Source organism: Manis javanica, chromosome 15 (assembly GCF_040802235.1).
Source record: "Manis javanica isolate MJ-LG chromosome 15, MJ_LKY, whole genome shotgun sequence".
NCBI classification, from domain to species: domain Eukaryota; kingdom Metazoa; phylum Chordata; class Mammalia; order Pholidota; family Manidae; genus Manis; species Manis javanica.
In genome coordinates, this window is record NC_133170.1 from 19,588,798 (window position 1) to 19,611,016 (window position 22,219).

Sequence of the window (22,219 nt, forward strand, 5' to 3'; positions counted from 1 at the left end):
TGCCACGAATGCTAGTTTCAATAGGGATTATTCACAGGTCTAATCACCTTCTCTTCTCCAGGTCTTTAAATAACAGGATCTACTTTAATAAAAAATTCCAGATTCCTCAAACCGTCACTAGCACTCAGTAAAGTACACATATAATCAATACTATATATACTTTAGTCCTTACATTTGCCTTGATTTGTTTCCCATTGGTTGTACACGTTCAGGCTCACGCGCTCAAAAGTAGAGCTTAAGCTCCTTGAAGGCAAGAACACAGTTTAAACCGCGCCCAGTACATTGGATGCACAGACGAGGCAAAGTGGCTGATTTACAGAAAATAAAGCAAGGGTTTTAAATTTCAGACAGGAGCTCCGCCTTTGAGGTGCTTCCCGCAGCCCAGCGCGGCCGCCCACGGGGGCCCTGTAGGGCTCCCCCTACCCCTCAAACTGCCCTTCCTCATTGCTGTTCCCCGCTGCGGCCAGCAGGAGGCGCCACGGACTTGGGTTAAGGCTTTTCCCCCTTCCTACCCCACTTCCTCGGGCCTATGACGTGGGAGGCTGCCTCCGCCAGAGACTTAGCCTAGGAGTGAGGGGGTGAAGGGGTTTGGGGGTGGGGTGGGGTGAGGGGTGTGGAGAAAGAGGCCACGCGCGCGCACACACACACCCTGGGAACAGAAACATCTTCCCTAGCTTCGTGGGTTTCTCCTCCCACCAGAGCCAGTGTGTGAGAGGTAGGGGTGTGTGTGCGTGTGTGTGCGTGTGGCACGTTCCGAGGGTGAGACTTACATCCAGACCAGGCGACCTGCGGTCTCCCGCCCGGCCTACGGCCCCGGGGATTAACACCCGTTTTCTTGCTCTCCCCCCTCCTCTCCCCCGTCCTTTCCCGCGGCCGCGCGGCTGACTCGCACAGCCGGCCCCCGCCCGCCTCCCCTCCCCCGGCTCCGAGCCTCACCAACTGGGATCTGGGCTCCTGCCTCTCCACCCCCCGCCACCTTTTTTTGAGAAAAGAAGGTTCCCCCATCCCTTTTCAAAAACCGCTTCCTTCGGCTTCACCTCTAGGAAATCTCGGGGCTTTGCTCTATCGAAAGTGCTCGTCAGGGTGATTTCTGATCACCACCCCCCAGAAGTGCTGGCGTCCGAATGCATTTTCTTTTGCTTTGCAAAGGAGAGTCGTGAACTTCAAAACCCCTGAGACGGATTATTAATCCTGCTTTGCAGGATAGAAAAACCCTCCATCCCCGGCCACCCCTCCCGGAGACTGCATTCGCCGAGGCGCTCAGAGCCGGTATGTAAATATTCGCTTTGGAGGCTCGAGTCTCAATTTGGGGGCTTTTGGGGGTGTCAGGAAGATAAAGGTCGAAGCAGTGGAACTGTTACCAACCTGGTGTTCAGTAAAGCTCTTAAAATCCAGCACACCCTGCGCCTGCCATTTGGACGTGGGTTTTTTTTTTTTTTAAGATTTTTTTTTAGGGTGAAGTGGTAGGGCGCTCTCTGGTCTTTTTAGCGGTGGGGTGTGAACCCCTTTAGCGAGCAGGGAGGTTGGGTATCGGTGCCCCGGGCCAGAGCCACGCGCCGCGACCATCCGTCCAATCGACATGTTGCAGGTGAAGCTCCGTGCGCTGCACAGCAGCGCGGCGGCGGCGTGAGTGTGCGCGGGGGTGAGTGTGCGCGGGGGTGAGTGTGAGTGCGCGCGGGGGCGCGTGCGCGCCGGGGGCGTGAGTGCGCGCGTGTCAGTGTGCCCCTTCCAAGAAATGCCCAGTGTGCACCCCGTGCACAATCAGAACCCATTCAGCACCAGCCCGGGGTGGGAGGCGGCGCCGCTGTTGGAGGCGATGGGGAGAGCGAGACAGACGTGTCAGCAGCACTGCAGATGGGGCTGGGGGCCGCACGCGCTGGCGAGCGAAGTGGGGACTGTGCGTCTGCGTGTGTGTGAGTGTGCTGCTGTGCGGGGCCGCTTCGCCCGCCCTTCCTCCTGCCTTCCCACTTCCCTCCTCCGCTCCCGCCCTCTCTCTTTCCTCTTCCATTCAGGTTGGCTTTCCCACCTCTCAGCCATGCCTGTCCCAGGAATGGTATAGCCAGACCTTTTCTGAATTATTTATAGACCGGTGCCAGCTGTTTTCTATTCCTCTCGTGTGCACTCTGTGGGAAATGCGGGGTCTCCTCCCCCTTTTCCTTAAGACAAATTGATCTCTTTTTCGGAATGTATTTCTTGCACCCTCGGGGGGACACTCCAATCAAACCCTGACCGGCTCTTTTTCCCCCGTAGGAAGGGGACGCTTTGGGAATGACCATGCTCTACGGAGGGACAGAGCCGGCCCCCGGCTTCTCTACACAGAGCTTCCTCCACTAAAGCTCCAAAAATCAAAACCCGTAATTGCCGGAAGAATCTTTAAAAAAAAAAAAAAGAGAAATAGTCCAGCCACTAACCTCACATGCATATGGAAAAATCACTGGATTCTGCATTGTGAGCTGCCCTCCATACCCTGAATTACCTTTGAATTCAATCTTTTTTTCTTTGCACTGGCATCTCTTCAAGACACAAGATTTTAACAAAATTCACGCTAAATTGGATTTTAAATTACCTTCCTTTCATTCACCCTTCGTCTCTTATGTGGATATGCAAGCGAGAAGAGGAGACTGGACACCCCCACCATGCTCACTCCCTTAATCTGTCCGTCTAGAGGTTCGGCTTCTACAAACCAAGGTAGGGCACATTCTATTTCATTTTCTTCTCACTTGGGGTAGGGATTCCTTATTTATCTCTCTCTCCAAGTCCCTCAAGTGGATTTTTTTGGAAGAAAGGTAACAAGATAAAAATTTGCTGTTTTTTGGGGAAAAAAGCATATTACAAATGGGCAAATCTCCCATGTTATTTCTTTACCTTCCTCATCAAACAGGTTTTGGGGTTTTTTGAGGCAGTAGTGGGTGGCATGCGTGCAGGGACAGAAGGTGTTGGATGGCATTAAGGGTATATGTATGCGGACACGGCTGAGAGACCTGTGTGATTTTTGAGTTAAATTGCATTTTATTCACCCAAGCTAGAGCTCTGATTTTTATGGGAATCTAGAAAAAAAAAATTTTTTCCCCCTAGGCTGGCTTTTCCCTCTTGCCTCTCTATTTTCTGAGTCTCCCTTCTGCGGTCAGGCATTATTTTCAAACACCTGAAAAGAGAAATAGCCTTTTTATGCCCATTAAAATATGAAAATAATGATAGAGATGAGTGTAGCTGTTGCCCTGAAGTCCACTTGCTGTCTAAAGGGTTGACACTGGGCCCAGAAATCCCGGGAGGCCTACTGCAGAGGGACAGGTAGAGGTGGGGAATCAGGCTGGTCTAAGAACACCTGGGACTGAAGGCTGCTGCAGGTTAAGAGGACTTAAATTTTAAGCTTGGAAAGAAGGCATACTGTCGATATTATGCTTTTAATTTGTATTTTTTCATGTGCTATTATTTTTGAGCTATAAATTTCTCCTTCTGCTACACATCTATTTATACCCACACATCCTCCCAGCAAACTGTTACTTCCACACTCTTGCAAAATGGCTATCTTGCAGAGTTCTAAAATGCTGTGCATGTGGAAGGGGTGCAGAATTCGACACGTGAGTCTTTGTGTTAAACAAAGAGATATGCCGTTTGCATGTGTTCGTCTTGTACCCTCAAAATAGAACTAATACTTTAATTTTTTCCCCTCTCATCAGTTTTTACAATATGTGAAATGTGGCCAGGCAGTATTTTCATACACTTGAAAAGAGAAATAGCAGGAGAAATGGAAAAGACTTAGCTAATGACTCTTCAGCTAGTCACTCGTGCAATCCAAGACAACTCCTGAGGAGATCAGTCCGTCCACAGGCTAGAGGGCCAAGATGGTGAGCTGGCTGCTCCTCTCCTTGGTCCACTGGCCACACATCCCCAAACTCTGAAGGTGCCCAAATGCAGGAATCGGGTTGAGATAAAGATCCTCAAAATAATGTGGTAGAATCACCAGCATCAATAGTCTTTTTGAAAGTACTCTCCCCCCAAATCTTTTTTCCTGACATTTTTTTCTAACAATACTTTGAAATAATCCAAAATACTAAAGGGATGTGGGCAAAGCAGCAGGAGGTTCTTGTCCCTCAACATCAGAAGATAGTTCTTCATTGTCTGGAAAGGATGGATATAATCCAGATTCACTACTCCCTTCCCCAGGTTTCATTCTTTTGAGCATTCATTGCTTAAATGCTGATCTGTAAGCATGGTGTCCTCTGAGTGAGAGGGTGCAGTCCCACTTTGAACCATGTTCTTACCATGTCTATAAGAAGCTGAGGTTATCTGGTGTGTGCTCACCTTAGACAGTCACCTGAGCTGATTCCCCACCGGCTTCTACTCCTTCAAGTGGGAGGATACACCCTTCATTTGATGTCAGAATGGAACAGAGGTATGGGTGAGAAAAGCAGCTCCATGTGAATTGATTTCATTTGTACAGATGAGCAAGGCAGGGTGGTTGTCCACTGGGCACATGTCCTTCTGCATTCCTGGTGCCTACAGCAGCGCTTCACAAGGACTAGGTCCTTTGTCATGTTTGGCCGGGACGAGGTTGACAGGAGGCCATTTGACAGTCTCAGCCACATTCCCCTTGAATGTTAATGGGATTAAGTCAGGTCCTGCCATCATTTTTGGCCCTAAGACTAGGTTAAAGGGGGAGGGTGCTGAGGAGGAGGAGGACCAGGCTGCAGGCAAGCAACAGAGAAGGAGACACATTCCAAATGGAAGGGGCTTGTTAGGATTCAAGGAAGAATCCCCACAGGTTCTATACCTGTTCCACATCCACAGCCTTTTTGGAGGCCCTGGGGAGGAGCCAGGTGTCCCCCATCATCAGGAGGCAGTGACTCAGTGGTGTCTGGGCCATTGTTCTCTTCTTTTTTTCCTCACAGCACAAAGAGCTGACTGGGTTCTATTTTGTCTTCTGTCCTTCTGCCACCCACCCCCGTACAGTATGGGCTCCATGGGAAAGAAATGTGGCTGCTGGTGGGGTGAGGGAGAGCAAATGAAATTGCAGTCGAGGAGCCTCCATGACATGCAATTAAGAAAAAGCACTAATGGGAGCTAAAGACTTCCCAGGAAAGCACGGTTAAGGATGTCAGACTGGAGATTTCAGGGGAAGCAGAACAACATGGTTGTCTTCTCTCTCTGTGTTTCAGGTGTAGCAAAGCATGATGGGTCTTTGAAACCAGACCCACATGGCAGCTTAGAGGTAGATGTTAACATGCCAGGAGAGGAGCAGGCTTGGCTGATTCCTTTTTTCCCTTGGTTCCGTCCCTGGAAAGTCTGTGTGTCTGAGGAGCCTGTATATATGGAATTTATGGCAGGAGTAGAGTTAGGCAAAGAGAATAAGTAAGGAAGTGAATGACAGGGAAGGAGGAGGAAGAAAAAATGTCCTGCAGCCACTACTTTGCACACCAAGTGCCTTTTAGGCTAAGCAGGAAGAGCGGCTTCCTCTGGTGAAGGGATGAACAGCAGGTTCCTTGATTTTGTATTCCTGCCTCATCTCCAGAAATATGGCTTCAAAATGTTGACCATCTTTCTTGACCTTCACATACATGCACCCAGCCTTGTGTGGGGAGGGACAGTGGGCGCCTGGGGGGTGGACTCATGGACTGAAGTCAGTTGATGGGATGTTGCTTGACAGGGAGAAACAGGACTGAGCTGATGCAGTCCCTGGACACATCATTACCTTGTAGAACATCCTCTCATCTCCTCCATGAATATGGTGAACCCAGATGCAGATTTTTTCCCCCTATTTTCTTGTTCAAGAATATGAAAATGAAGGTGACATGTCCACTACTACTAACAAGTTGAAGTAAAAATTTAGTTAATATTTATGGACTATGAAATATAGGAAACAGGAGAAAGGACAGGCTGTATGTGAAGAATCCATAGCACAAAATTAGCTTGTAGAGAAGCCAGGGATGGGAAAGAGGCCGAGGTGGAACTCACCGCACTAAAGGTGGGAAAACTATTGTTCTGAACGCTTTACTTCTTTCCTTAATAATGAAGACTGGGCTGGCAAAACAAGTCATCTCATGTAACTTGCTGGGTCAGGACTGAATATGGTGGAAAAGTTAATCTCCTCTTCCTTGCTATAGCCATTCTATACCCTACTTAAGAATTCTAGAAATTTCTTCCTTTGAGTAAATTACATTTTCAGTCTCTGTTACTGTGCATACAATTAGGTACCAGTATCATCTCTCTCTGTAAATAAATATAGATCAGAAGAGTTACTGGTCTAATGAATTGTTCACATTTATTAAAGTGCATCCCCTCTTTGCAACCACAAGAAGTCTCCAGGGAGAGTAGATTAGTGGTTGAACTGATATTATCTTTCAAAGGGATGCGGAAGATAGAAGAACAGAATGTGGTCGGGATGAAGGAGTAGGCATAACTCAGAGGAGGTGGGTTTCTAGAATGCACTGTGGCTGTTAATGGCATGTCTGTGGCCTTTACACAAAATCCATTGTGTGGAGGAGCTCTTGGGGCTCCATGAGGCCAGAAAGGTGTGTTCAAGAACCTGAAGTTGGTTCCCTGATACTCTCCAGCCACCTTGTTTTTGTCTTCTCACTTTCTAGTTCTTTCAGCCGAGGCTGGCAGAGAAGGGATGTGGTGTGTATGTTGACCCCTTGTTGAAACCCTCCGTGACTGCCCCTGGTGGAGCAGTTGTTCTGCATTGTGGATGTTCATGATTATTAGCAATACCCTAATTTTGTTTATATGCCCTGTTCCCCTAAGAAGTTTGTGATCTCCTCGAGGACAGGGAGGGATGCTTATTCATCATGGAATCATTTGTTCTTAACTTAGTGACTGATGCATAACAGATATTTGAGAAAATACTGAATGAGCGAAGAGAGAAAGTGAAGTATTAATTAGTGGATGAGGCTCTTTGTTGTTTGTTCTGGAGGGAATGGTAGCTGTTTGAAGGTAGGATGCTAGATCAAGAATATCAGAGCTTTGTGACACTTTAGAGTGCATTTACTCTGCCCTTTCTCATTTACTAGATGAAGAGACTGAGATCTGGGAATATCAAGTGAGTTGTTTAAGGTTGTGTAGCTGCTAGGGCCAATGCTTTGTGAACCACACTGTTGATTAGAGTGAGATAGGGAGGTTATCTGTGGATTTCAGGAGTCTACATCAGCCCTTCTCAAACTTGATTGTATGTAGGAGCCACCAGGGGTTCTTGTTCGTTCTGATTCAGTAGGTCTGGGGTGGGACCTGGGATTCTGCATTCCTGCCAATCTCCCAGGCGATGCCGAACTCGCTGGACCGTGTGGCACAGGTCTACATCATTCATGAAGCTGATTCTTTATCATGGTTAACATTGGCAGTTCCACACAGATATGCGGCTTTTGGGACTTCTGGCATTTCTGTTTTTTTTTTTCTTGAGAAGAAAAGAAAATGTCAGCAAGGAACCTGTGTGTTTGAGTTCATCCATGTCTTCTCTCCTTTCACTCTTGCACCCTTGCATGGCATCTGCCTCTTCTTTCATCCTCTGTGAATTCTTAACTCTGGTCCGTCTCATAATTGATTATTTTCTTTCTTTTTATGTTCTCTTGCTTCTAAGTTTATCTATTTACTAATGTCTCTTAGTCTCTTTTCTTTCACATTATCTTTTATTTATTTTTATGTCTTTTTCTCTGCTCAGTTATTCAACAAACATTTGTTAAGAACCAATATTTGTCAAACACTGTGCTATGAAAAATAATCAGCACTGGTCTATACCTTCCTGTAGCTCATGATTTAATAGGGGAGAAATATAAGGGGATCATCATATAATACGTAAGATCTGTAAAGAAGAGAAGCCTAGGAGAATGAGGTGTGCTTCATTCAGCTTCATGAAGGAATTGACATTTAAGCTATGTTTTTAAGAGTAAATGGGAGTTTTGTAGGGGAAGAGGGAACAGTCACTTTAGGAGGACAGAGAGCAGGTGGAGAGGCAAGCTGGTGTAAAAGGGCAAGGCTCCTCTTCTTCAGGTCCCTTCACTTGGGGAGAAGGGAACACAGTCATGTGCTGGTTCACTGATTAGGAATTTTGAATTCCAAATGATAAGACCAGAGAAGAAAGTCAGGGCCTTCTAAAAAGGAGAGAGAAGAGGCTCTAACTTCTGCTTTCATGATTCTACAGTTAATGAATCCTAGCCCTGTTTGTTAGGCTATTAGGCTTGCCTCTAGAATTGACACGTGATACAGCTTTCAACTTGGACTACTGGATTGCAGCTAACTTGCTGACGGCCACTGTACAGAAGGGGATAGCTGTTGCTGGTCTGTGGCCAGGGAGAGAGCTGGATCCTTGCCCAAGCCAAGCTGCTCGGAATGAAGGACCGGCCTGGCCCCATGTGTTTCTAGAGTAGTGAGGTAGAGAGCCATTCAGACACCAGCTGCTTTCTTTAGTGGCAAAGGGGAGTGGTGGAAGACGAAGGCCTCTGCCAGTCCCAGGGAGTTCACAAGACGCTTTCCTGGTAGCCTTTTCTGATGGCCCAGTGCTTTAGATGTTTTCTTCCTGGGCATGGCCAGGCAGAGATGATGGAAAGACACCTTCAGCTTTTACTTGATGAAGCTGTAGCGTTTGTGCCTGAGGGGAAGACAGGTTTGAAATGCATGTTCCTCTGAATTTTATTTGCATCTTTTTTCTGCTCCCCATCCTTCTACCCTCCCTGACCCCTCCTCTCCCCCAATCCACCATTTCTCTGCATATTGTGGTTTGTCTTCATTTCATTAACAACAGGACCACAAGCTTGGCTGGATGGCTTTTAAAGAGCAGCTACCTGCAAAGAGAGCCTTCTGGGTAGGGCGGCATGTGGGTGAGCAGATACCACCGCCGGCTGACTTAAGGGACATTCATTCCAAAGGGGTCTGAGGAGCAGGGTGGTGGAGAAATAGTGACAAGGCTGTGACTAGAGGAATAGGGAGAGGGGAGAGGAGGAGAAGTAAAGCCAGACTGGGGGCGGTGGCAGACCTGGAAGGAAAAGGCCAGCGTGGGTGTTGGTCCTGCTGGGAGTCTGGCTTTATAGGGGAGGGAATGTGTGTAGCCGAGAGCTTCCCAGGTGAGGACAATTTAAGGTGTTGACTAATTAACTCCCTCGACTCATAGAAGCCAAGCTATGCTCTACACCTGCGGTCCTCCATGGCGGTCCTCCATGTCTTTGTTCCCTGTCGTACTCAGACTGTGAGTTTTCTTCTTTAGTAAGAAATGTCAGATTTAAATTTCTCATTAATCTTTATATCGACCCTCTCTGGGCTTCGGCTGGTTAGAATTTCTTAGGAAATCAGATCTTGTTTCTTTGTGACAAACAAGAGAAGTGGGACTTAAAAACAATGGCTTGATGAAGGCACTCCATTGTCAGAGGGGAGGAGAGAGTCTTGAAAGGAAGCTGAAGTTTAGGAGACGTCCTTAACCCTCCTCCCAAGTGAATCGTACTCTGTGAGGATGCCCAGACGGACCTTCGGCAGCAGCCCTCCTGCCGTGCAGGGGCCTCAGCCTGGCCACTCAGATACCAGTAGCTGGGGTCTTTTGTCCAGAACACACACCCCACACACTAGACTTGTGTACGTACAGGTGTATTTGTGCAGTGACTTAACTTAACAAACACAGTAATCAAAAATAGTCTTTTAAAAAATCTAAAAATTTTGTATTAAAGTATCATTGATATGTGATATATTGGTTTCAGGTGTGCAACATAGTACATTAAATGTGTGGAGTTCAGGTACAGTCATGCACGTGGGGGTGTGTGTATGTGTGACATGGGATAACAAGAATATTAATGTGACAGGCACCTTGGAGATCATCCATCTTTCTCTGCACTCACCATTTTAAAGCTGTGGAAATAGTTCTCAAGTTGGCCACGTGGTCTAAAGCCATGTACATGTGGCAGAAGTACAGCCCCTGAACCTCTTGCCAGCACTTTCCCCACCACCATGGCCTCCCAGCCCTTTTAGAAGGCCTGTTCCTTGAGCAGCCAGTGGAGAGCATTACCTTACCCACACACCTGCAGAGCCCACAGTTCATCCTTGGTGTGTAGTGGGTGCTCAGAAATGCCAAGGCTTCCCGGGGTGTCCAGTAGCAGCATAAATGACACTGAGGGGGTGGCCTCGGGGGTCAGAGCTCCTTGGTTCTTACTCCTGTACTGTCCTTTGTGACTGTGCACAAGCCCCTGACACTGGACCTTGGTTTTCTCATTTCTGTGACAGTGAAACAGGCTCAAGTAAGCCAGGTCAATGACAAACCACCTGCAGAGTTTCACCAAAACTAAATGCAAAAAACTGGGCAACAAGAGCAAAGAAATGGCCATGCTTGCACCTGGGCTGTGGCCCCCCACCCCCAGCCTCTCCAGATTAAACCCTCCAAGGCACGGATCCCACCGTGGTTGTCTAAGAACATTCCCCAGGAATTCTAATGTGGGGCCGTATGTGAGAGCCGCTGGGCAAGATGACTGGACACCCATTAGCCCCCACCATGCAGTCCTGGCACCTAATGTGTGGAATGAGGCCCTGTCACTGTGAACCTGGTCCACGCCCAGCAGAGGACCCTGAGCTGGAGGTCCAGAGAAGTGGTTGGGGTGTGAGAGGCTGTGTGTGCAGAGTGGGCAAAGGCTGGGCTGTGGAGGGGTGGGAGCATGGCTGCCCCCACCCCCACCCCTGTGCCCAAATGCTCTCAGCCTTGACCCAGAGCTGGGAAGTTAGGGGGCTGCTTTCCCTGACACCCTTGACACAGGCATGGCTGCAAATAGGGCTAGTGGCCCCTGGTTCTGCAAACACCCTCTGTTCCACTTCGTCTTTCCTGAGGGTGCCCCATTTCTTGTTTCGGAGAGAAGGCCTCATTGCACTCCTTTGTAACACTATAAATGCAGGAAAACTATTAATAAATGGGGCTGGATGAGCAGACCCTGACTGACTGGTGAGGGTGTGAATGGTGCAATTATCTTTGTGCTGGTTGGAATTCACTAGCTGTGTTACCCTCCCTCTCAGTGCCTGAAGTAGAATCATAAAGGCACAAAGAGGAGGAAGAGGGTAGGAGGCAGTAAGCTTAGTTCTTCTCTGCCTGTAGCTCTAATCACTGATTATTAGGCTGGCTGGGTTCATAGTTTGCTCACATCTTTCCTTTTTGGCTCCCTCCCTCTCAGATGTAGGGATCTGTCTTCCTTCAAGAAGAGAAAACATCAGAGACAAAACGGATTCCTTTTGGACATCCGCTAATAGCAGTTGGAGACGCAAGAGAAAGGTTATGAGTATAGCTGGGACTCTGGTGGTGTTTGGTGGGATATGCAGAGGCGTGAGGCACCGACTCTAGCAGAAACTTGAGAAGTGTGCTCCCTGCTCTGAATTCCCAAACATTTGTTGGGTGGCCCTGTGTAAGAAACACACCCAAATCATTGATCTACTTCGGCCTTTTCCCTGGGCTTTGTTGCTGTGCAGGTCAGCTTTATCCACGAGTTCCTGTGCAGCCTGCATGGATATCTTCAAGGCTCATGGCTCTCCTTTCTGTCTCCTTGCTAGAAACTCGAGGGTTGTTTCTGGGCTTAAGGGGCAAGGGGAAAATTTTGGTCCTTATTTGGTTCCGTCTACATCTGGGTCCCGCTTTTTCCCTTCAGGTCACATGGGAAGAAGGACTCCAGAAGGAATCCTACTCTGGCCAAACACAGGTGCTCAGGTTTGGATAGTCTTTTTCAGGTGGCAGAATGTTGACCCCTTGAATTTTTGAAGGAAAAAATACTGAATGGGTTTTCTTGGAGCCTGCAAATGGAAGAGAAATCACTTTTGGTTGGTGAATTTGTCATTTTTCCGTGAGGATATGTTCCATGCTTCCATGTCATTTTATGTCCTCAGTGGCATGCTTAGAAAATGCTGGTTGTTGATATAGATGATGAAGGAAATGAATGTGCATGGAGGATAACATTTTTATATGGAGGATGACATACTTATACCTTTTATGTGTTCATTTCCTTGCCATCTAAGCACTTCTTGATGCTTCAGGTGAGTTCTACTCGAGTGAGTGGGTGAGAGTATCTTCCACGCTAGCTGGAGGCTGGCAGAAAGAAAATATGCCCATTTCTTGGAGCCTTCTTTCTTTGAGCTTCATCTTGCATGTGCTCCACTAGGGTATTTCTTCAAAAAGCTCGCTCTCACCACTAATTATGCTTTTCCCCTTCCCTCCAGATTTCAGGTGATACTGTCCATTCTTCAAGTTCATCTCCAAGGCTGTCTCATCCATGATGTCTTGCTTGATCTTTCCAGCAAGAAATCAGCTCTCCCAGGTCATTTGTTCATGTACGATTTCTGTTTTCCCTCTGTTCCTTGCCCTTCTCCTTTGCTGGCTTTTGGGCCTTTTCATCTCAGTCACCTTCCTTGTGCTGGGCTTTCTGGAATAAATAGGAGCATGGTTACTCACCTTCTCAACCTCTCCTTTTTATTCTGTACCTCTTTACAGAGATGCTTTGACCCTGAGATGACTCTGAAATGTATGAATATCTTTCCGTCATCATAGCCAGGAATTTTGTTTATTGATAAATCTGCATTTATGATTAGGGAAGGCAGTGAGAGGGTCCTGGAATTAGGTAGCTGGAATTTGTAACCATTTTAGAGATAAGCAGTGAGATGAACATGCTGAAAATGACAGCTCTGAGACTAAATGTTACAGTTATTGAAGAGGAACTGCTTCACCTTTGCTTAAGACAATTTTCTGTTGAAATTTGGCTTTGAATTGGTCATAGCTATTTGTGGTATGCCCATTATATTCCAGGTTATGTTAATATATATTATCTCATTTAATCCTTACCACTAGGCTGACATTATTATTTTGTTTCTTAGATTATCAGAGTGAGGATTAGAGAGTTCAAGGTCACACAGCTGTAAGCAGCAAGCCACAATTCTAGCATGTCCTCCGATTTTAACCCCTGACTCATTAAATTATATAGAACCATCTCCCTGTAAAAGATCAGGCTTTTGTTGTATGCAGAGGACCCTGTCAGTTGCCATGTGCTTTGAAACTTCAGCTGAAGTGACTTTCTTCTAGATCCCTTCTCTTTGGGCTCTACTCTTGGCAAAAGGTAAAGTTGTTTTCAAATGGAAAAATGGATTGCTACAAAGTAGTCAGTTTCTGGACCTTAATTTAATTCCCTGAGGACCAAAAGTGAGAAATTCCTGGCCCTGGCAATCAGCATCTTTTATTTCACATGATGGTTGAAGCTTGGGCACCCTCTCCCTTGCCTTTGCCCACCCTTCTGTAAATACACTCCACCTCCAAACTTCAGGGCACTTCGCTCTTCGGAAGGAAATCGTTTCCTCTCTACTGTTTAACCTTGAACAGTTTGAAGACTACGCACAATCTGGTACCCATTTCTTTCTTAAGCCCATTTGTGAACTCCCTCTGAGTGGAGACCAGTGATTAGCGTACGAGAGAGGCAGTCAGGAATATGCTGAGTTGTTGGGTTTTTGATTAACAGGAATCATTATTATTGTTCAATGAGTTATACTCGCCTCATTCTACAAACTTGAGGGAACTAGTTGTGTTTCAAATATCTGCATCAACTCTTGCCTCAGGGCAGCTTTATGTAAAATACACACATAATGCAAAGGTTAAATTTCCTCTGTTTTAATTTTTCTACCAAAGGCAATAGGCTGTCTCATGGTGCCACATAGAGTTCTGGGCCCTGGCTTTGCCACATGTATGTTTTTAAACTGCTTTTCAGTAATTTGAAGCCAAGTGGTATTAGAAGGAGCACTGGCCGAGGGTCCATCTCAGGCCCACCTCGGCTCTGTGTGATTCAGGCAAGTTACAAACCTTGCTGAACTGACCCTCATGTGTAGAATAAAGTCTTAGGGGGAGACAGTTTTGTGGATCAGAGGAGGAAACTTAAGGAATTCCCTCAAACCGTAAGTTCAATGTGCGCACATATGATACCATTATTAAAACTCCATCCTGCTTAAAATAAACAGCTTTCCAATGGCTCTTAGTGAAGCACGTCCACTCCCAGTGGGCAAGAGAATGGAAAGCGTCTTCTGGGGAAGCCGGCCCCATTGGCAAACGCACCGGCGTGCTGGGTGCAGAGCCGCACCAGGGCAGCGTCACCGGGGGCTTTAATCTGTGGTCTGTATCTCCTTCCCAGCTTCTCTTTCACAGTATTTATCTAGAAAACTAGACACATACTTGTCAGAAAGGAGAACCAGACTACTCTTTCTAGCTTTATGTATAGAACTATTTTTTTCCAGGCTTATCTTTTATCTTTACATGACCCAAGAAGAGTGGAGATGGACATGGCGACACAAACCGGGAGAGGAGACTGCGAGAGGCTGCTTTGCACTGCAGGCCTTTCTGTGCTTATGCCTCCCGCTCTGGCTGTGGTGCCCTCCCCACCTACTTACCTCACAGCTTCCCTCCGTTTCTAACTCCAAGATTCGGCTCAGGGATCCTCTACCCCAGGTGCTGTTCCCACAGGCTGGCTGGGGTCACCACCCTCTTTGTGCTCTTGTAGACCCCGGTTTGAAATGACTCTTGTGTCTCTACCCTGCCCACCCTGCAATGTGACTTTCTCAAGGACAGGACAGCCTCTGCCCTCTACCCTGTGTGTGCCTAACAGAGTGCTGGCACACAGTAGCCATGTAATAAATAGCTGCTAACACGGTGTGAGTGCTATAGGCCTTGTGCTTAGTGCTTTACGTGCATTAATGAATTTAACAACCACCCTAGGAGGTACGTATGATTATCACTTACACTTTATAGATAAGGATTCTGAGGCACAAAGAAGTTAAAACTTGTTTAACTTAAGTGACAGAGCCAGGATTTGAACCCAGCCGTCTGGCTCGATCTCACACTCTTAAGCTTTATGCTCTATGGCTTTGTAGTAAATGCTTTTGATTGACTTGAACAGTTAAGAGACTTAGGAAGAAGCATATTGTGTGTTTGGTTCTAGAAATGAGGATAGTGGATGTAAGAGAAGGGAGGGCACAGCAGGTCTTGAGGAGTGGTTAGGGTTTGCATTTGTATGAATATTTGTGGCCCTTGTTCTCCTGATGGGCTGATGATTTAGCTGGAGGACTCACCCAGGACCACTTTCCAGAAATGCCTGGAAATGTGGCTAGTGTGGTTGTTGCTGAGTCTTGCAAAGGATGAAATGAAATGGGTTTATTTCCCGCACTTGTACTGCCCACGCTTGCCCTCACCTTTCAGTTCCTTATGTTTACCTGGTGACCATCTCCTCCAGCCGCCCTGGAGGAGTGTTGGCGGGGCTCCTGGTCTGCGTGTCCCTCCATCCTTTTACTGTGGCCTAACACGGTGGCAGGTGTAGGAAACAGTGGCTGAGAGCAGAGAACTCAGGAGTCAGCCAGCCAGAGTTTCTTCTGCCCCTTATTAGTGTACTAGGCAAATGTCTTCACTTCTCTCTCTCCCCAGATTCCTTATCTATAAAGGTGAAGTTTTAATAATTCTGGCATTTCAATTAATGTGAGGACTAAGTGAGTTATTTCACTTTGAACAGTACTTGTTACAGAGTAAGCGCTCAGTGAGTATTAGTTACTATGCCAGCCCCTGGTCTCAGCCTAGTCAGAGGCAGTTTGGGTGGCCATGGATGTAATGCACAGGGACCCACGTGTGGGGCAGTCACTTCTGCATTAGGGGCTCCCAGATCAAGAGTGGCATGGATGACTTTGAGTATCTCAGCAATTTATAGCTGGCAAGAGAACAAAGTTAGGCCCCAAACTGACATGTTCCTGTAAAACTGAGAGACCATGAATTCTTAGTACAAAAAAATACAGAAGATACCACACCTAGGAGCCAATTAATCTAGGATTTAAACGTTGAAGGGAGCTTTGGGCAAAGTGATCATAAACTGATCAAACATGGAATAAAATGAATAGTTGTAAGGAAACCTGCAAATAAGTTTTGGAAAAGGAAAGGTTCCAATGAAAGAAGATAATGGAGTTAAAGACAAGACAACTTGGGTATGGAAATGATTGCTCACATTTCTGCAGTGCCTTACAGTTTACTGAGGGTTCTCTTAGAGATTTTCTTCCCAGCAGACCTTTTGATCTTCTCAAGAACCCACTGAAAGGAATTCTGAGCAGGGACTATTACCCCCATTTTACAGTTAGAGAAATTGAGGTACAAAGTGCTCTAGGGTTGCCCCAAATTGTACAGACAAGAAGAAAAAAGAGTTTGAGTTTACTGCCAGCTTTTCTGACCCAAATCGAGGGCTCTTTCTCCTCTACCTCAGCCCTGAGAGCCTGAGGAGAGCAGCTGGTTACCCTGGTGGAGAAAGCTTGGAGGAAGCCTAAGTGAAGAAGGAATTTACTCTAAAAAGAAAAATGACTTTGATGGGCAGGTGAGCATATTTAGAAATAGTAAATGTGACACCTGAAAAGACAAGGTCAATATGTTATGCAACAGATACAAGGGCTTGGGGAAAGAAAGTTATTTTATTTCTCTATGTTTTATTTTCCAAATTTTCCACAATGAAGTACATTATTTTCATATTCAGAACAGATGAGATGGGAAATAAAAAATAGGAACTTTAATTATTCAGGAATTAGATAAAGATAAAGGGGTAAAAGTGATTTCTATAAGGCAGAGGTATATCCTTACTTTCTTAGAAATATAACTGGGAACTAGTTACTAACACACAACCGCACACACGTGTGGGTTGATGGGAACATGTATGTGTGTGCATAATCTGGATTCTGCCATGGGCTAGGGAACACAAAACTGGTAACATTGGAGAGAACTTTAAAACAATAATTAAGGAGAGTAAAATAAATAACCTCAGGTCTTAATGATGGATTCTAAAATGCCTCTAACAAGGAACTGGTCACTGCAGGGCCAAAGGCTGCCATTTGAGGAAATCACAGAGGACTGGAATGGTATCTGAGAGCCAGCATATAACCTTTTCAAAAAAGATATGATGGCTGGAAATTACGAACTCATAAGCATAAGTGTTAAATTGGAAAAAAATTGAACCTAGTACAGGCAAACTTCATCTAATTGCACTTTGCTTTATTGTGCTTCCCAGGCTCCAGTACTGTCTTTTTAACAAATCAAAGGTTTATGGCAACCCTGGCTTGAGCAAGTCTGCGGGTGGCATTTTTCCAACAGCATTTGTGCTCACTTGGTGTCTCTGCGTCACATTTTGGTAATTTGTGCAATATGTCAAACTTTTCAATTTGTTATTATTTTTGCTCTGCTGATCCATGGTCACTTATTCCTACTTGAAAGTTCAGATGATAGTTAGCATTATGTAGTAATAATCTACTTTTAAATTAAGGTATGTACTTTTTTTTCTTTAGACATAATGATATTGCACACATAGTAGACAACAGTGAAGTATAAGCGTAACTTTTATAAGCACTGGGAAACCAAATTTCTTTGGATTCACTTACTGTGCTATTATTTACTTGATTGCAGTGGTCTCGGAGCCAATCCCACACTATCTCTGAGATTCACCTGTAGTTAGTTACCAGCACTTTGAAGAGACTGGGACATAGTAACCATCAAATGGACTTTGTAAAGAACAAACCTATTAGATCTGTGATTTTTTTTGAGAAGGCCAGGTTTGGCAGGCTGTAGGACACTGATACATGTAATTAAGAAAAAGTAATGAAAGTTTTACACCCACCTTCCCCTGAGAGCCTACCTTTTAAACAGGGAAAAAGGGTGGGTTAAATAGATGGCTCTCACAATGCAGTGATGGGTGTGGCTGCCCCCTACACAAGATGTGATGCCACACAAGAGTGACTGGTGCTCACTCACCTGGGGGGATCTGAAGTCAGCCTCTGTTAACAGGACAGGGACAGTGAAGTGCTAGGGCTGCCTCATGGCCCAAGAAGGAGGGCTGTGCTCCTGGCTGAGGGTGAGGAGGTACTGCCTGAGCTGGCTTGGCAGCCGTGGTACACAGCCGTTCACAGCCACTGCCCATCCTGCCTCCTGCTTTATCTTTGCCACCTGCCCACTCCCGGGCCACACGTGCATGTGATTGGTGATTCCTAAGGTATGTGCTCTGGATCCTTTTCCCAGAAAACCTACTTTTATGCCCACTCCCCAATCTCCACTCAGAGTAGGGGCTTAGGATCCCTGAAGCCTGTCCGTGGACACCAGAGTGAGAAGCCTCACTCTAGACCAGGTGATGAGGGTGCACCCTGGCAGATATCCCTCCAGTTAGTTGTCTCTGGAAGGCAGGGACCATGGGGAAGAATTCTCCTTGAGACCCCGACTCCTTTATTCGATAACCAGCCTCTTGGATTCAGTCGCAGAATGTTTATGAAGGTTGGTGGCCAAGGCTGGGGCTCCAGGCTGTCTTTGCTGAGGAGTCAGGTGTTATGCTTGTCCTGGAAGAGCTGAGACATGTGCAGAAATGGCTGGAGAAGGAGGCAGGATTTAAGTGTCTTTAAAGTGGTCTAAGCCAAGTGATGTGGGAGCACTGGCCATCTGGCCTTGCCATGAGGAAGCCAGTATGGCCACCTGGGAGCCAGGGGATCTGAGTGCTCCGGAGGAGGTGACTGTGGTTCAGATGGAGCTGGCATAAGTGAACACCAGCTTTATTGCTCTCTGCGGTGCTGGCCCTCTCCCAGGCTGCCCCAGCTGATGCCTGGAGTCTTGTCTCAGGCCCTGAGAGCAAATTCTGGCCAGAGGGAGAGTCCCTTTATAGACTCCACAGCCAAGATGTAAGATTCCTGATGGAATCACCTCCTTCCTGACATAGGGCATTCCGTGGAGAATACCTTTCTGGATCCCTGCTTCTCCTTCTCACAATGGACCATTGTCTCTGTTTTCTCCTGGGCGTCAGGCAGCGTCTTTCCAGGAGGTCTGGGTGCCAGTATCCTCAGGATTTCTAGGCTGAAACGGCTGTGCCTTCTGCCCCAAGGCCATCCTAGATTTTGAATAGCGAAAGTCTGGAGGTAAACGACGAAAGCCCCGTCACCATTGCCCAGATAAGCAGCCTGGGGGACTCAAGAGCCAGGTCTTTGACATCAGAGGGACTTCAGAATCCTGAATGTGCTATTTTCCACCAAGTGACCTTGGATAAGGCATTTTAGTTTTTGACCCTCAGCTTTCCTCTTCTGTCAAATGCAGGTTATGTGAAGGTTAGATGAGGTAAAGTGTATAATGTGCCTGGCGCTTGGCTCCCTTTTCTCTCCATGCACATCGTGTGAGCAGTGCCGGGAAGTTCTCAGGAGGCAGGAGAAAGAGGAAGTGGCAGTCTTGCTGGCCTTCTCCACCTGCCATTCCTCCTGCGTGACTGCCTAGCCCAGCCTATTCCTCAGCGGTCCTCACCACGGCTCTCTTGCAAAGAGGAGAAGAAACAGAGAAGCTGGATATGTTTGTTTCTGCTTATGAGGGAAACAAAGGGATGTGGACCAAATCCGGTGGCCCAGGACGATCTCAGGGACTGGAGGGCTGATTCAGAATAAGTCCTGAAAGTAGGTGTATCCAGGGAGAGCAATGTAGAGAGACTAGGGGGCTGAGATCCTGGGGTTATTAGAGATAAATGGCAGTAGCAGGGAAAAGGAGAGAGGAAAAAGGAGAGATTGACAAAAGAGGGGCAAGTGCCGTACCCGGAACATCAACTCCAACCAAGTTCTCTGGCTCTTCCTCCACTGCGTGTGTTGAGGCAGAAAACAGGGCGTGGGGGGAGAGAGAAGGAAGAGGAAGGGCAGAAAGGCATGGATAGAGCAGGTGGGATGTGAGGAGGCATCCGCTTCTCAGATGATGGGGCCTGGGCTCGTGCTAACGTAGCGCCTAACTGTGGTCCCTGAGAGGGGCGGTCCCCACTGCCTGGGTCCACCGTCCAAGCCTGGCGGTGACAATGATGGAGTCATCAGTAGGTTCAGCATACTTCTGGGGGAGAGTCAGAAAGCGACGGCTGCTCTGCCACCCGGGGAAGAGACATCTGGACTCTGGGGAGCTCTGCGACCTCTTTGTGGAGGTCAGCCGTCCCCTCCCCGGCTTCCTTGGGTGTCAAGTCACGACGACGATCCAGTTGGCACTGAGCGGCTGTGTGCTGTCTCTAACTTGCTCTGTGTACATCTCTTTGTCTTACTCCTGCCTCTAAATGGTGGCAAACAGACATTTTGGGAAGAAATTAGCATTTGGAGTTCACAGAATGTCAAGCACTCAAATGGCAAATAGAAGTCAATTTTGTATTTTCCTTGGTGTTAGGTAATTTGTACAAAGCTGCGTAGGCAATTCAGGGTTAATTTTATACCAAATGAATGCAGTTTGCTAAAATCCGAGTTTGATAACTGCAGGCTGGTAGGATAGTGGTGAGATCTGTGAAGCCCTCTGTTTCCGTGGGGAAAGGGATGGTATATATTGAAGACACTGGGTCCTGGGCTCCCTTTGGTGTTGAATCAGCTGGGCATGAGGTGGGTGTGGAGGCAAGAAGAGCCGAGGGAGCCTGCTCCTCAGTGCACTTGGGCTCTGGGCCAGATGCAGCTGGAGGACGAAGCTGCTGCCAAGCAAAGCCGTGTGCCCTGCTGCTGGCTGCTTCGAAGAGCCAGTTCATCGCATGCATGTGCGTGCAGGTGTGTGTGCATCTGTGTGTGTGTGTGTGTGTGTGTGTGTGTGTGTGTGTGTGTGTATGTGTAAGAGAAACAGAGAACGTGAGAATATGAATGAGAACTCATTCCTTCTCAGGGTAGAAGAAACTTTAAAGAATCATCACAAGGGCACTGATGATTGCCTACCTGGCAACAGTTTATTTGAATTGTTGCCCAGGTGGTTTTTAATGTACAGCCAGGTTTGAGAACTGCTGTTCCAGACCCTCTGCCGGGCTCTCCCACACCTGCTGCTTTGTCTTAGGCATGCAGAGTTCCGCTTCACTTCCAATGGGGCCACTTGCAACATCTCCTCTAAGGGAGGAAGACAGTCCCTGATTTCTTGAAACTCTTGGCCATTTTCACCTGCTGCTGCAATGGACCAGTGTTTCCGGAAGACACCGTGGCTTGATTAAATAACGGCTCTGAACCCTGCCATTGTGTGCACACCGCTCCTCATGCTGTGGAAATAACTGTTCTTAGATTTTTCATTGTTAAGTGGATGGTTCAGATTTCTCAGAGGGAAAGAACTTCCTCTAGTTTTAATAAAACAGTGTTTATTTAGTTATTCAGTTAAAATACTCAACATTTTTGTTCTTTATTGCATTTTCTGCCGTATTTCAAAATACACACTAAAGAAGCTTTTCAGTGTCTTGGATTTGTGCACATTCCCATTGCACATCAACTTAACAGCTAAGACGCATCCTCCGCCTCATCCACATTGCACTTCTAACCAGATCTCCAGCAATGTTCCCTCCCTAAATTATAGTGTTTCTTGGACCCCCCAACCCAAGACCTGGATTTGCTCTCATTTTGACCTTCAGGCTTGCTTCCCTCCTTCACTTAGATCGCTTGGCCTTGGCTTGTCAACGTGGAATCTCATACTGCTTCCCTCCTCTCCCTACTCTGACACTTTATGTTTCATCCACTTGAATTTAAGGGCTCCTCTGCTGACCTATCAACTTGTAACGCATGTCCTGGAGTATCTAGGGATGAGTTAGCCTCTTGGGGGCTGATGAAGGAAGTCCCAGAAGGGAGCTCACTGGCCTGCTTCAGAGTCCTTCCTTCCAGAATGCTGTCATCACTCTGAGTGATGGGGGACTGGCCTTTGTTTATGAGCCCCAGGGTCACATGCCTGCCCAGTCCTTAAAACATCCCCTCCCTGAGCCTTCCTGTCTGTACTCCTGCTCACAGTGGACGCTCTCATCACAGCGGGCTGTGATCCGTACTCTCTGATGGAAATGGCCGTAGTCACTCTCTCTCCAATGTAAAATGCATGTCTTTCATTGTTTGCTGGAAACTTCAGAGGGGCCTCTGTTTCATCTTTCACAACTTTGACAGCCTTTGTTTCTGACCCAAGCCATCTTTTCATTAGGAGTTTTGTGGTCACAACCAAGACCCCCCACCTTTCCTGACATTAAGAAAATCTGTTTTCCTACTGCTTCTTCATAGTTGCGTTCAATGAGATTGCCTTAAAATCTTTATTTGTCCAAAACAAAATTCACGTTTTACCCCCAAGCAACCCCACTTTCTGAGGTCCCTACTTCTTGGCCAGTCCTAACATTCCCCCGGGGCCTCAGGCCTGGCATTCAGGGACCTTGTGCAGGTCCCTAAGGCCCTCTCCCCAGCCCCAGATGGCTTCCATGGCATGTGTCATCAGAGTGCTTTTGCATATGATTCCTCCTTTCCACAA

General features: G+C 47.0%; 1 protein-coding gene across 2 annotated transcripts in view; it reads left to right on the plus strand.

Annotated features, from left to right (window-relative positions):
• Positions 1 to 994: 994 nt before the first annotated feature.
• GRIN2B (glutamate ionotropic receptor NMDA type subunit 2B) overlaps positions 995 to 22,219 on the plus strand; it is a 388,323-nt gene continuing 367,098 nt past the window's right edge. Inside the window, exons 1-2 of one of the 2 annotated variants that reach the window (XM_073222983.1) lie at positions 995 to 1,269; positions 2,251 to 2,688. The gene's annotated coding sequence lies outside the window, so the exon portion shown is untranslated. Of the gene's footprint in view, positions 1,270 to 1,875; positions 2,689 to 22,219 lie in introns of those variants that run through there. The other variant, XM_073222984.1, reaches the window with a different exon arrangement.